Source organism: Triturus cristatus, chromosome 7 (assembly GCF_964204655.1).
Source record: "Triturus cristatus chromosome 7, aTriCri1.1, whole genome shotgun sequence".
NCBI lineage: Eukaryota > Metazoa > Chordata > Amphibia > Caudata > Salamandridae > Triturus > Triturus cristatus.
Window position 1 is genome coordinate 878,346,102 of NC_140590.1, and position 13,531 is coordinate 878,359,632.

The 13,531-nt window shown below is 41.0% G+C and overlaps 1 long non-coding RNA gene across 1 annotated transcript in view; it reads right to left on the minus strand.

The window, feature by feature from the left end:
* Positions 1-1,928: 1,928 nt before the first annotated feature.
* LOC146810800 (uncharacterized) overlaps positions 1,929-13,531 on the minus strand; it is a 135,529-nt gene continuing 123,926 nt past the window's right edge. The window contains exons 3-4 of the long non-coding RNA XR_014965734.1: positions 12,705-12,876; positions 1,929-2,367 (exon numbers count right to left, since the gene is read on the minus strand). This is a non-coding gene — a long non-coding RNA (uncharacterized LOC146810800). The remainder of the gene's footprint in view (positions 2,368-12,704; positions 12,877-13,531) is intronic.

A 13,531-nucleotide genomic window follows, 5' to 3' on the forward strand; every position in this document is an offset into this window, starting at 1 on the left:
CTGGAGTGTATTACGCAATGAATTATTTCTGCATTACGAACTACCTGATTGTCGTATTACGCATTGCATTATTTCTGCATCACAAACTACCTGATTGTCGTATTATGCATTGCATTATTTCTGCATTACGAGCTACCTGAATAGTGTATTGCGCATTGCATTATTTCTGAATTACGAAACTACCTGATTCTTGCATTACGCATTGTATTATTTCTGCATTACGAACTGCCTGATTGTTGCATTACGCATTGCACGATTTTTGCATAACGAACTACCTGATTGTTGCATTACGCATTGCCTTAAGTTGCACAACGAACTACCTGATTGTTGCGTTACGCATTGCATTATTTTGGCATTACAAACTGCATGATTGTTGCATAACGACCTGCATTATTTTACATTGCAAAGTGCCTGATTCTAGCATTACAAACTGCATTATGTTTACATTGCAAAGGGCCTGAATCTAGCATTAGGAACTGCATAGCATTACATTAGGACTGCAATGAATCATTTATAATTGCTCATTAATATCGCCAGAACTTACAATGGCTGGCTCACCTAACAACCGGCCAGGAGGAATAATACAAATACGCATATGTTGGATTTATATCGTGTGGTCTCATCGTATATCTTTTTATATAACTTTATACTCGTTTTTATGAAACTAATGTAGAGTCCATTTGTGGTGTCATTATTGGGTTACTGAGAGCGTGGTTGCAAATACTTTACATATTTGCCTTGAAGATAAGCCTGGCTGCTCGTGCCAAGCTACCAAGGGGGTGAGCGGGGGCTTTATGAGAAGGTGTCCTTCCATTCCCTGACGTGGAAGCAAGGATCCCTATTTGGCCTAAGGTACCTACCTCAGCCAACTAGCGACCCCCAGGCCTAACAGCATTTAATTCATTGCATTCCTGGTCCCTCAGTAGTCATGCGTGACTCATTAGATCTAATATACTTTCTATCATGGAAAGTGTCTGGTGTTTAACCACACAGTACAAATACATATTATGAATTTGAGATTATTGCACTCCTCATTCTCAAGTACAAGGTGTCTACAAAATGTCTGTAAATAGTTGACAAGAATGGGAGGCTTGTATTAACCAAACTCATAAGGTGTAGCTTAAAAAAAAAAAAAATAATAATAATCAACCCAGGATGCATCATACGAAAGTGCTAGAACTGGATTAAAATTGCTACCATGCCTTCAAAATATTAAGATCACCATTACCTACATACGGTTATATGAATCCTTGTTTTTTTTCTTTGAAGTGTGCTACTACGTATCCTTATGCAATTGAAACAAATGGTTAATGTTCCAGTAATGGTTATGAATTATTCATAAAAACACATAGACATATGTGAGTAAAACCAATAAAGAGATCAAAGTCTACATCATGTTGCAAGTTAAGATAAATGTTGGTGTGCCACTCGATATTCATATCCTAGAAGTGTGCATGATTTTCTGCATCAGTATTATGACCGTACCGCATCTCTGTACGCAAGGTCAGTGGCAATTTGGATTCCTGTTTTCTTAATTCCGTTTCTCTATCACCCACCATGGAGATGAGCGCTTATATGTTTCATGCCGTAATACTTTAGTCCCATTAGTGAATTCCAATGATGTTTCATAAAATTGCTAGCAATTGGATAGCTCTTGCTGCCATTTCTGATCAATCTTATATGTTGTAGGATCCTCACTTTTAACTTCTTGATTGTGCTCACCACATAACACTTACCACAAACACATTCAAATACATATCGCAATCTCTGTGTTACATGCTATTCTATCTTAGATGGTGATTGTTTGCCACTCAAAAGTCTTGTACTCCTTTCAATCTTGCAGGCGTTTGCAAATATTGCACTTTTTAAAGCCCTTGACACTCTCCATTAACTAGTTACTTTTTTTATTTTGATCATAAAAGCTCTGTGTTAAAATATCAATTAGAGAAGTTGTTTTGTGATATGTAATTCTTGTTTGAGGGCTACTAATACTCTATATAAGCAGTTCATGTTTTAAAATGTGCCAGTTCTTTTTCAAGATTCTGCTAATGTCAAACTGAGCTTGATAGTACCTATCATCAAGTTTAGTGTCTGTTTCCATCAACTCATGGTCTTGCCCATATAGCCCATATAGCAAAAGTTCCCTTTTCTTACTCAAAGTCCTTTCCAACGCATCCTCCAGTACACTTTTGGATTAGCCACGATAGGTGAATCTTGCAGTCATTTTTGCTGCTTTCAACTCAAAATCCTCTTCCAGGGCAGCATATTCTTCTTGCTCTTAGCATCTGGCCATAGGGGATGATCCACTTCAATGCCTTTCGATGTCCACTATTGGCATACAGCATTGAATTTTCAGTTGGTGTTTTCCTATGGAATCCACAGTGTTTATTGTTATTATTAAAGTTGCTCTTGCTCAATTTTCATAGAAATTCCTCTAGTGTTGTTTTTACACCATCCCATAGGATATAGAGGTCATCAATAAACAGAGTCCAAAGTACGACATCCCCCATGTACGGTTCATTCTCCTCTGCCCAAACAACCCCCTTCTTTCACCACCCCATGAATACATTTGCATAGGTGCGGGTGAAGGAAGTTTGGCTTTAGCCATAGTGAGATACCAAATAGTGAGTTATACTCACTGGAGAACTAGCTAGGGTCATAAAAAGATGAGAAAGGCGCTATAGAACAGATTTCACAGCCACACAACAGAACAAAAAAATTAGGGAGGTCTACTTTCATATTTAAATACTAGGACAATGACCTTCTTGAATCGGAAAGGGAGAAAGCAGTGGAGAGTACAAGCTGCTTCTCACACATTACACCTGGTTACCTACTACAGAAAGCCCAGTGTTTGGTTAAAGTTAGATTTGAAGGAGAAATGAACAAACAGAGAAATATTCAGCATGAAATGAAGGTCCTGTTTTAGTAAACGTAAATCTTGATCTCTAAGACAGGGGTATAAAAACGATGTAATAATTATGAGTGCAAATGAACGTGTGATAAAATAATAGTTTGGTTTTAAAAAAAGTGACAGCATGTTTCAACGCTTTAGTTTCATTTTAGCTTTTTAAGACTGACGAAAAGCTGTAAAGGCTTGGCAGATGCTTTCTCATCTAGACAAGAGTCTGAGTACAGACTCAATACCGACCAGGATATACTAGGCACAACATCCTGGTGGAGGCACAGATCTAGGGGGATATGTACTAGTAAGTGCCGGAGCTGTCGTTAGCCTCCTTGTCTTAACGACACGCTCCGCCACTTTTGAAACGCAAGGCTGCACCATATTTAAAAGAATGTGGTGCAGCCTTGCGTTTCCACCCTGAGATGACGCTAGGTTAAACAACTTACCACCAACGCAGGCACCCATGCACCAGAGTGCAAGGGTGTCTGTGTGCAGGGGAGGATTGGTTATGTGTAGGAAGGTAGCCTTACTGCACATAAACAATCCTAAAATGCCATTTTGTAACTTTCATGTGTGCTGCTTCATGCAGCACACATGAAAGTTACAAAATGGATTTTTTTTTAAATGTTTGTTTATGTGCAGGAAGGGACACCTTCCTGTACATAAACAAACCATGGCATTTTGCTTTTAAATAACGCCACTTCATTGTACAAATCCCCCCAAGTTCCCCAGATTTCACAGCACATGTTTCACCTTCACCGGCCTCTAATGGCCTTCTACACTGTAGTATTCCATTACACAACTTGTGATCAGCATGCAGGGAGAAAACATGAATTAACATTTTCATTTTACGAGCCCATATACCTTAAACCATTATTTTTATGAAAGTGCTGTAATTCCAGATATGAATGCGTTCCGATATTAGCCTCGCATTTATTTGTGGTGAAGAAAAGAGAAGATATTATCACGGAACCCTGCTTACAACTTGAAATAGTCCTACATAAAAGGAAGCGTAAAACCTGCCACTTAGTTTTGCTTCTACAATTGCAACAATCAAATGTACCATACTGATAAAATTCGAGCTATTCCGGAGCTTTACCAATTCAGATTGGACCTTCTTTTGTTGAAATACCTTGATGCCTGGGAAGGTCACCTTTAAATGATCAATTTTATAAAATATATCCTGTTTACAAAATGGAACCAGAAATGCTTTAAAAGGCACCATTTCATTTTCTCTTTAACTGTGACTTACACAGTGGTTAATGCCTGTAAGCGTTTTCCTTCTCTCACTGGAATAGATTTTTTTTTTTACCAATCTCTCTGCATTAACTTTAATATCTCATGATTTTACTATCCCTTCCAAGGTTCTAAGAATAAGGTGTAGTCTTATGCTATTAAGAAATCCAGGCTGCACCACTGGTGTATGTAAATCATAAACTAATTTCCTTAGATCACTCTTAATGGGGTACATTGAAAGTGTTAACGTCACCCCGGCACAGTTCTTTGTAGCAATAACAATAATCATTTACTTGTACAAAGCAGTCATTTAAGTAAATTGTAATATTAAAAAGTATAAAGTGTAATTGTCCTAGTTTTCAATTGTTAATAGCAACTGCCTTTTCTCTTGCATCAGAGAACAGTTTGGACATGGAAATGCTTTCATAAGAAATTAAAGTCGCTAAAACATTTATGGGTAGCTATAAAGACTACTAATTCAATTTTTTTAAATGCAATGCAGTAAAAGTATGAACAGGAGAGCCCTACATACTCTGTTAGCTGGTACTCTCACCTGTAGAACAGAGCAGGCCCTTGGAGTCACTCTTTTCCGCATGGAATCTCAGGCTCCTCCTGGGCAACTTTCTGGGTGTTTCAAGTGTGCTACATGCCGTCACCTGCAGCTGCGCCTCAGTTTCAAAGGAATATGGTGGCTTGTATTCGGGGCCGGCTTTAGAGCTGGTGGCACCCAGTGTGACAATCTTTATTGCCGCCCCATGACCCCCTTCAACACTGCCCCTCATCTCTCCATAGCCCCACTCTCATGCATTGTATTTGTTTTATAGCACTACTCATACCAGTGTATATTAGGACTGTAACTTATTTATTTATTTTATTTATTTGCAGATTTGTACAGTGCATAGCTGCCCCAGTGACGGGGCGTCCCAGCGTTACCCAGGTGTAAGTGACTAGAGACGGTCCAGAAAAGGAATGAAAGTTACGCCGGGTAGAGCCAGGTATTTACGGCTTTACGGAACGCCAGGTGGTTCTGGAGTCCTCTAATAGAAGAGGAAAGGAAGTACCAGAGTTTGGCCACCAAAACCTTAAAAGCGCAACCACCAGCTCTGGCTCTTTGAACTCGGGGATACAAGCCAGCCCTTGGTCAGTAGAACGCAGGAGTCGGCTCAGAACATACGGCACCAGCATGTTGGCTACAACCAGAGGGGCTTGTTGGGTCAAGATTTTATGAGCGACACAGAGTGTATTGAACTGAATTCTTCTATCTATTGGTAGCCAGTGTAGCTTAGGTAAAAGCTTAGACACTGAACATGATTTTGGGAGTGCCAACAGAGTCCAAGCTGCCGCATTTTGTATTCTTTGAAGGCGTTGAAAACAGGATTTGTTTGCACCTAAAGATAAGGAGTTGCCATAATCTAGCCTGGATAGAATCGTGGCCTGTAGGATGGTCGGACGAATATTAGGGTAAAAAAAAAAACAAGCAAAGGTTTTAACCCTCTCAAAAGCCCGAAAAAAAGTCCCTGCGACCGACTTGGATTGAGTGTCAAAGGAGAGACTTCTATCAATCCAAAATCCCAGGTTCTTAACAGCCTCCTTAGGTAAGGGTGCAGGTTTTAATTTGATTGGCCACCATTGCTCTGACCAAATGTCACTATCTCTCCCAAGCAAAAGTATTTCTGACTTGCTTGCGTTTAACTGCAAGCAGTTTGCTGTCATCCAGTCAGTGATCACCAGCATATCCTCCCTAAATTTGACGAGGTTATTTTTGCATTTCTTAGAAAAAGCGATAACTAGTTGGGTGTCATCGGCATGGGATACCAATGACAATCCTCTGTTTCTAGCTGCTACTGCCAGGGGTTGTACATAGATATTAAAGAGCATGGGGCTCAGTATCGAACCCCGTTGCACACCGTGTTTGATGGCATACTCCTGGGAGTGGAAAGGTGGCACAGTGACCTGGAAGGTTCTACCCTCCAAGAAAGATCGAAACCAGGCTAAGGCCAGACCACCAATCCCTATTTCCTGTAGCCTGCGTAGTAATATCTCATGGGAAACAGTGTCAAAAGCAGCACTTAAATGAAGAAGAATTAAGGCCGTGGAATTTCCCTCATCTAGGCTGCAGCGGATTTCCTCTATCACTGCCATCAGAGCACATTCGGTGCTGTGGCGGGATCTGAAGCCGTTTTGCGAGGCATCCAGAATTTCATTTTGCTCTACAAACTCTGCAAGAATAGTATTTACATGAGATTCCGTGGCTTTCACCAGGAAAGGAAGCTGAGAGATGGGGTGGTAATTACCCGGTTCAGATGGTTCTAAAGATGGTTTCTTTAAAAGAGGAGTTAGCATGCTTCCAGGCTGGTGGTAAGGACACTGAGGACAGAGACAGATTAATCAGTTCCCTGGCCACTGGGAAAATGATGTTGTGAAATTGACAAAACTGAGCTGGTCTCAAAGAGTCAACTGAAGAACCTGATTTGATTTTCAGGCAAAGGGACTCAATCTCAGTGAGGGACAGTTGAGGAAAGGAACACAATGTATTGTTTTACATAATAGGTCCACTATCCTCATGCCTTTCCCCCAGGTCAGAATTAACAGTGATCAAAGGGAATCTTTTGTAAATTTTCTCCACCTTGTGCACAAAATATCCAGCCAATTCGTCACACTGCGTGTTTGAGGTGATAGGTGAATCAGCTTTCGGGCTGGAACATTTCATGACCTTAAGAAGGGGGATTATTACCCTCCAAGATTTTATTAGCGATGTACTCTGCTCTGGCTTTCCGGACCAGTTTATGGTATGTCAATTGATTTGCGGTATTTATTTTTGGCTTCTGTATCGTAAGCGCGCCTCCAGGCCCGCTCCAGTTGTTTACAGTTTTTTTTGCTTTACTCAAGGATTCATTAAACCAAGGATTGGATTGTCCTCTTTTGTTTTTCGAGCTACGTTTAGCAGGAATACAGCTGTCCAGAGCTTGGGTCAGCCAATCCAGAAAAAGTGTATTAGCTGATTCTATATTGGATAGTACCTGAGGTTTATGGCTTAACAGTAAATCTGAGAATTTGTTAATATCTAATTTATGCCAGGGTTGTTTTAATACAGACAATGAACAATTCTGTGCTGGTTTACCTTGCCAACGAATGGAGAAAGGGACAAGGAAGTGATCTGTCCACGCCATGGGAATCGGGGACGCAGCTGTTATGGAGCCTAAGTTGGAAAATATAGGGTCCAACAAATGACCTGCTACATGTGTACTGTTAGAGACACATTGGGTCAACTGGCAGGCCTCTAGATCAGCTAAAAAATTAGCAATGCCTGTCTTGCAGTTATCTTCTAAATGTAAATTAAGATCTCCTAAAATGGTGGAATTTGCTGCTTTACTGGCGAGTAGAGTGACCTTGTGCGTTAATTCTTCTCTAAAGACTTTAGATTGCCCTGGTGGACGATAAATGAGCAATCCAGAAACCGTGAAATTGTGGTTTAGGGTCATTTTAAAGAGTGCGCTTTCACACTCAGGAATGTCCTCCTTCTTTAAGCTGCATGAATAAAGCTCCTTATGGATTATTGCAATACCACCACCTCTATTGCCAGTTCTATTAAGTTGATTCATAATGTAACCTTGAGGAAGTGCCAACTATGATTCTGCAACGGAATCCTGCATCAGCCAAGTCTCAGTCAAGAATAATGCATCAGGAGACTCTTCTGTTAATAAATCAAAGATCTCAGCATGGTGTTTAGCCAAGGACCGGCAGTTCAGGCTAAGAAACCTGAACTCGGTAGAGTCAGGGGGAGAAATGCCTCTCCCATCTAGCTTACTTTGAAAAGGACATTGTTTACACTTAAAAGAGCCAGCCAGTGGAAACCAGGTATGTTTAATGCAGGTAGAACATTTAGTATTAAAAGACAGAGCTCCGAGCGTGAATAGTGAAGTGTATCTTTTATGGGTCTTTTGTGGCTAGCACTACTAGTATCATTTAAGTTACAGTTCCTGAGAACATGTAGTACCACTTTACTAGGGGCTTATAAGTAAATTAAATATGTCAATTGGGTGTAAGCCAATTCTATCATGTTTAAAGGAGAGAGCACAAGCACTTTAGCACTGGTTAGAAGTGGTAATATGAGAAAAGTCTTAAGTCCAGCAAAAAACGTGATCAGCAAAAAATAGATGTGGTGAAGGCAAAAAGGTTTGGGGAAGACCACCCTGAGGTTGACAGGTCAAACAGACACCCATCCCTACAAATTGACAGTTTCCCTTAAACCACAGGCTTTTCAAAGAATTTCTCAAACAGAAAGGAGGTAATGCTGGAGTGCTAGGACACAATCCTAAATTCAGATGGCTGCATCCCTGGAGAGTTTAGAGCGCACTGATGCTCCATGGAAGGCGGCACCAATGCCGGACTGCCCTTAGTGAGCATCAGGCAATTCCCAAGTGCACTGGTGCCCTCAAGGCCATTTGTCCTAGGCCTGCGGCTGCCTCTTCCTCTATCTCTTACCCTCAGCCCACTCACGCTGCTAATGATGACTTCTCCTGGGTAACATATGGAATTGCTGTAACAAATATGAGAGGAACCCGTGGTGTTTATATTATCTAATTCTGGTCACATACAACAGTCATTTCATGTTCACATACCTAGAATGATGGATTATTTTATTTTCATGATCTGGCATGAATTCATGAGTACCATAAACATCTCAGCATCTCTGATCTGAGCCGCAAGTGTATGGCAGCGGAAGAGTTACCTATGACCCCTAAGGGTAGTCAACATAGTTGCAGAACAGCTCATCTAGTATGTTGTACTGCTACATTTTGAATCTTCCCTGAACAGCAGCCATGATGGATGTGCCGATACATTCTTTGTAACCGCTATGTAGTCGCCCATATCTGTACTGATGTTATTTCCCTATATTGCAGTCACCACTATTGTGATGTGCCAATATGTCTTATATTGGAAGGTATCCATACTTAGTCTATACTTGGGTTGAATATTCAAGTCTTATTAAAATTGTGATAAGCGAGGTCTCAATCCTGTCTCTTAAAATGTTATCACGCCTTGCAAGTTCATGCTAATTATATATGACCCATTATGGTAAATGTGAATTGTATATTGTACTTATATATGTATGGAACATTATTTCAAAACAACATTCTATTCACTTGCACTCTATCCAATGACATTGTCAAACAATATTTATTCAGTGTTATTACTATTATATCTCAACATGCTGGGTTGTACATTACGGTTGAACCAATTCATGTAATCAAAAGAGGCTCAGACTCTCCATTGTTATCATTCCATCTATCTATTGTCTTTCAATACTTTATTTCTATACATAATAATTTTTATTTTTGTCTCCTAAGAAATATTGTAACTCATGATCACTATTCAGGCCCGGTCCAACTGACTTTAGACTCATTGTCCACATGCTTTCTTTGCATCATAAGGTAAGTTTTCTATTACCTCTTCAAGGATCAAGGCTTATATGATCTATCCCATAGAAGCTGAAGCATTTGTGTTGTCCTTGTGCCTTACATTTTGCTGCATGTACTGCCATGGGATATCAGTGATCTCCTTGTTTGAGGGCTCTAAGTTGCTCACTTACATATACACTTATATTTATAAAAGCATGCAAGCAGAGTCTGGTTTGTGTGGGGAGAGGAGCCGAGGAGCACCGAAAAGCCGGGCCGTCATGCAGTGGCAGGAAGGTTCTTTATTTTTTTTATTATTCCCCCTTTCTGCCCCACCAAGTTTTAGTGGCAGCAGACGCCAATGTCCATTTGAGAGGAGAGAAGCCACAAATTAATTTAAAATTAACAAAGCACTTTGTGCATGTCTGTGTATGTACGTGGGTATGTGTAGATGTTCGATAACAGTACAAATGCTAGTTTAGTCCTCCAAACAGGGTCATTGAGAGAAATGGAATGCCACATCTGCATCCAAATGTTAGAAAGAAAGGGCAGGGTATATGTTTGATTCTGAGGTCATCCACGCGTTCCCTCCATATTAGCTCTCTGGAAAAGATTAAACCCTAAATGATAGGTTTTCTGAAAAAGCTCATTCTTTGGATCTCAATTTCGCTTTAATGCCCTAAAAATACATATGATACGATTAGCAACGCAATGCTCCTCATTTAACCAATCTGAGATGCATGAAAGGTTGAGTTAACACTGTCAAAGATATTTTATCTTGTGGACCTACATGTAACAAAAATATGTCCGTATCCCACTGATCTTTCTTTCAATTCTGTGTACAGGCGTGCATTTTTAAAGACAAATGTTCTTTGAAACATTATAGGAACAAAAATAGAGAAATAAAGGCATTTGTTTCTCCTACTTGGGCAGAAAACATGTATACTGTTTTTATAAGCATACAATATGAGTTGGGATGAGAGGGCTTTCTATTCCATAATTATTGTATGTGTCAGGGTTTAAGTTAAAAGTAATGGGATTTTAATAGTGATACCTCAACAGAACCAGTTATTCTGTGGAGAGAGAAGGGGAGGAGAAAAGGAACAATCTGGAAGTGAAAATAAGAGATGCTGAATGAGATTGTTATAGTAAGAAAAAGGGAGTGGACAAAAGGAGACGAAAGGAGTAGAAAATCAAAACATGTTTTAATACTTCAATTTGCATCAATCAAAAACTATCCTTCCTAAGCCTCTCCCTGCAGAACTCAGGATCCCTCCCTGCATTATGGAGGATGGTATGATAAACTTTGCCAAGCCTGCTTTTGGTTCCAGTTGAGCCCTGTGTCCATCCACTTGTGAGCTCCCACAGGCCAAAGCCCGCATCCCACTTTCAACCTCAGAAACCAAGGGATCGGCCAGAAACTCATCAACCTACTCAACACCACTATCACCACGGCAACATTTCCCGATGCCTGGAAACATGTTCAAGTCAGAACTCTACTAAAAAACTCTATGCTGACCCCTGCAATCTCAAAAACTAGCAGTCAAAGGTACTGGAAAAGATCATCACCAATCAACTCATGGCACATCTGGAGTAGAACGAGTTATTTGATGCCTCCCAATCCATCTTACACAGCAATCACAGCACCAAAACTGCCCTGATCACATCCACCAACGACATCCGAACCCTACTTGACCAAGGAGAAACAGCAGCTTTGATCCTCCTCGACCTCTCAGCAGCCTTTACCATTGTATCCCACTACACGCTGATCAAAAGACTCCCCCACATCAGCATCCAAGGGGATGTGCTAAGATGAATCACCTCCTTCCTCACCGGAAGAACCCAGAGGATCCACCTCCCACTTTTCACCTTTGAACCCAAGCAGATCACCTGCAGTGTCCCCCAGAGATCATTCCTCAGCCCCATGCTTTTCAATGCATATGTGACCGAGCTGGCCAACATCGTCAGATCCCCTGTTCTCACCATAATTTCCTATGCAGTGAACACCAAACTCATCCTCTCACTCACCGAGGACCCCACCACCACAAGAACCAACTTCCACTATGCATTAAAAAACAACACTGACTGGATGAAAAACAACTGCCTGCAGCTGAACCCAGACAAGACGGAAGAACTAATCTTTGGCAACAGCAGCAACATATGAAAGGTCTCCTGGTGGCCATCAGACCTAGGACCCGCTCCCACTCCCTCCAACCATGCCAGAAACCTCAGAATCATCATTGACAACAAGCTCACCATGAAATCACAAATCAATGCCATCTCCTCCACTTGCTTCCTCACTCTGCGCATGCTACATAAGATCTTCAAGTGGCTACTCCTCCACACAAGATGCACCGTGACACAAGCCCTCATCACCAGCTGACTGGACTATGGCAATGCCCTCTACGTAGGAATCACTGCACACCTTCTCCGGACACTTTAAACTGTACAGAACGTTGCAGCCAGAATCATCCTTGGTCTTATTATTATTATTATTAAAAAAATGTTATAGAGCGCGTAGTCACCCGGAGGTATCCCAGCGCTAAGAACCCTACCTCTACAGGTCAGAGGGCCGGGAAAGGAGGGGGGTAAGGGGGGGGGGTAGGAGATCGGGGTTCCGGAAGAGCAAGTTGCCTTTAGGGAAAAAGGTGGGTTTTCAACCGCTCCCTGACGAACCTCATCACACCCCACCTCAGGCAACTCCACTGGCTCCCCTTACAGAAGAGATGTCAATTCAATTTAAGATGATGACCCATGCACACAACGCTCCACACAACCAAGGACCTGCCTACACTAACCACCTAGTACATTTCCACCAACCATTGAGAAGACTACGCTCCCCAATCTACCGAAGCAGAAGTGCAGGACGCTCCTTCTCCCACTTTGCAGAAAAAACGTAGAACAACCTCCCCACGCACCTCCTAACCATCACCTCACTTCCGAATGGCCCTCAAGACCTGGCTGTTTACATAAGCCTCCGGGGCTTGAAAGCACCTGAATAACCTATTGGGTGATTAGTCATGCTTTACAAATAAAAAATAAACATCAAGGACAACATATCGAGAAAAAAATATCAACAGGTATGGGAGTACACTGTACACAAGTTTTCAAGGTATTCAGATGTGTACTTAGAAACAGTAAATCTATACCTCTCTACATGCACTTACCTTTCGATATTTTGTCCGTCGATATTCTTTCCTTGATAATCTTATATGTCGATATTCTTCATGGCGATATTCAGTAGTACAATCCAATATTTTACTACTTTACATTAAAAAATCTGAACCCTCTTTGCATCATATCATGAAAAGGTGACTCCTTGAAGAAAAATCAAATTTCCTGTGACATTGGGGAAAAATTATAAGAACGCTTTTACCAGGGAGCTAACATTAATCACTACAAACTTTGGCACCTCAGAACCAATAGTTTTATAATTTGTTATGTACAACTGGTCTTTGCAGATGTTTCTGTTTTCATTTTTACCAACATCACACTCAAATCAAAAACCTATTTCCATTGATGATATACCAACTTCAACGATAAAAACAGGACTTAGAACCTAATCCCCTCACCCCACCTTAATAAGGGCACAGTCATTTATGCAACAACCTGCAGTAGGATTTACCAGCATCGTTTGGCAGAAACAAGGTGCCTCTCAAAAGTACATCCTTGAAACAAAATGGGGCAGAAATTTATTTTGGAGTGTACATTTCCAACAAAGTGCGATAAAGTGACCCTGAATGTAAAAGATGATCACGTATGTCAGACGTTAGATGCAGGTGAAAGGCACACTGGAAGGGAACTGTAACTCAAGTAAGAGTCAAAGTTTATAAGGGATGGGCACAAAGGACACAGGATGGAAATTGTGGCCTTGCAGAAAGACACTTGGGACATATTTAACAAATATTCATGAAAGCAGCAAGCCACCTTGCTGCATGAAAGGGAGAGTGAATGAATTCACTGTATTTAACATTATAGGGTGGATTTCTGCTCT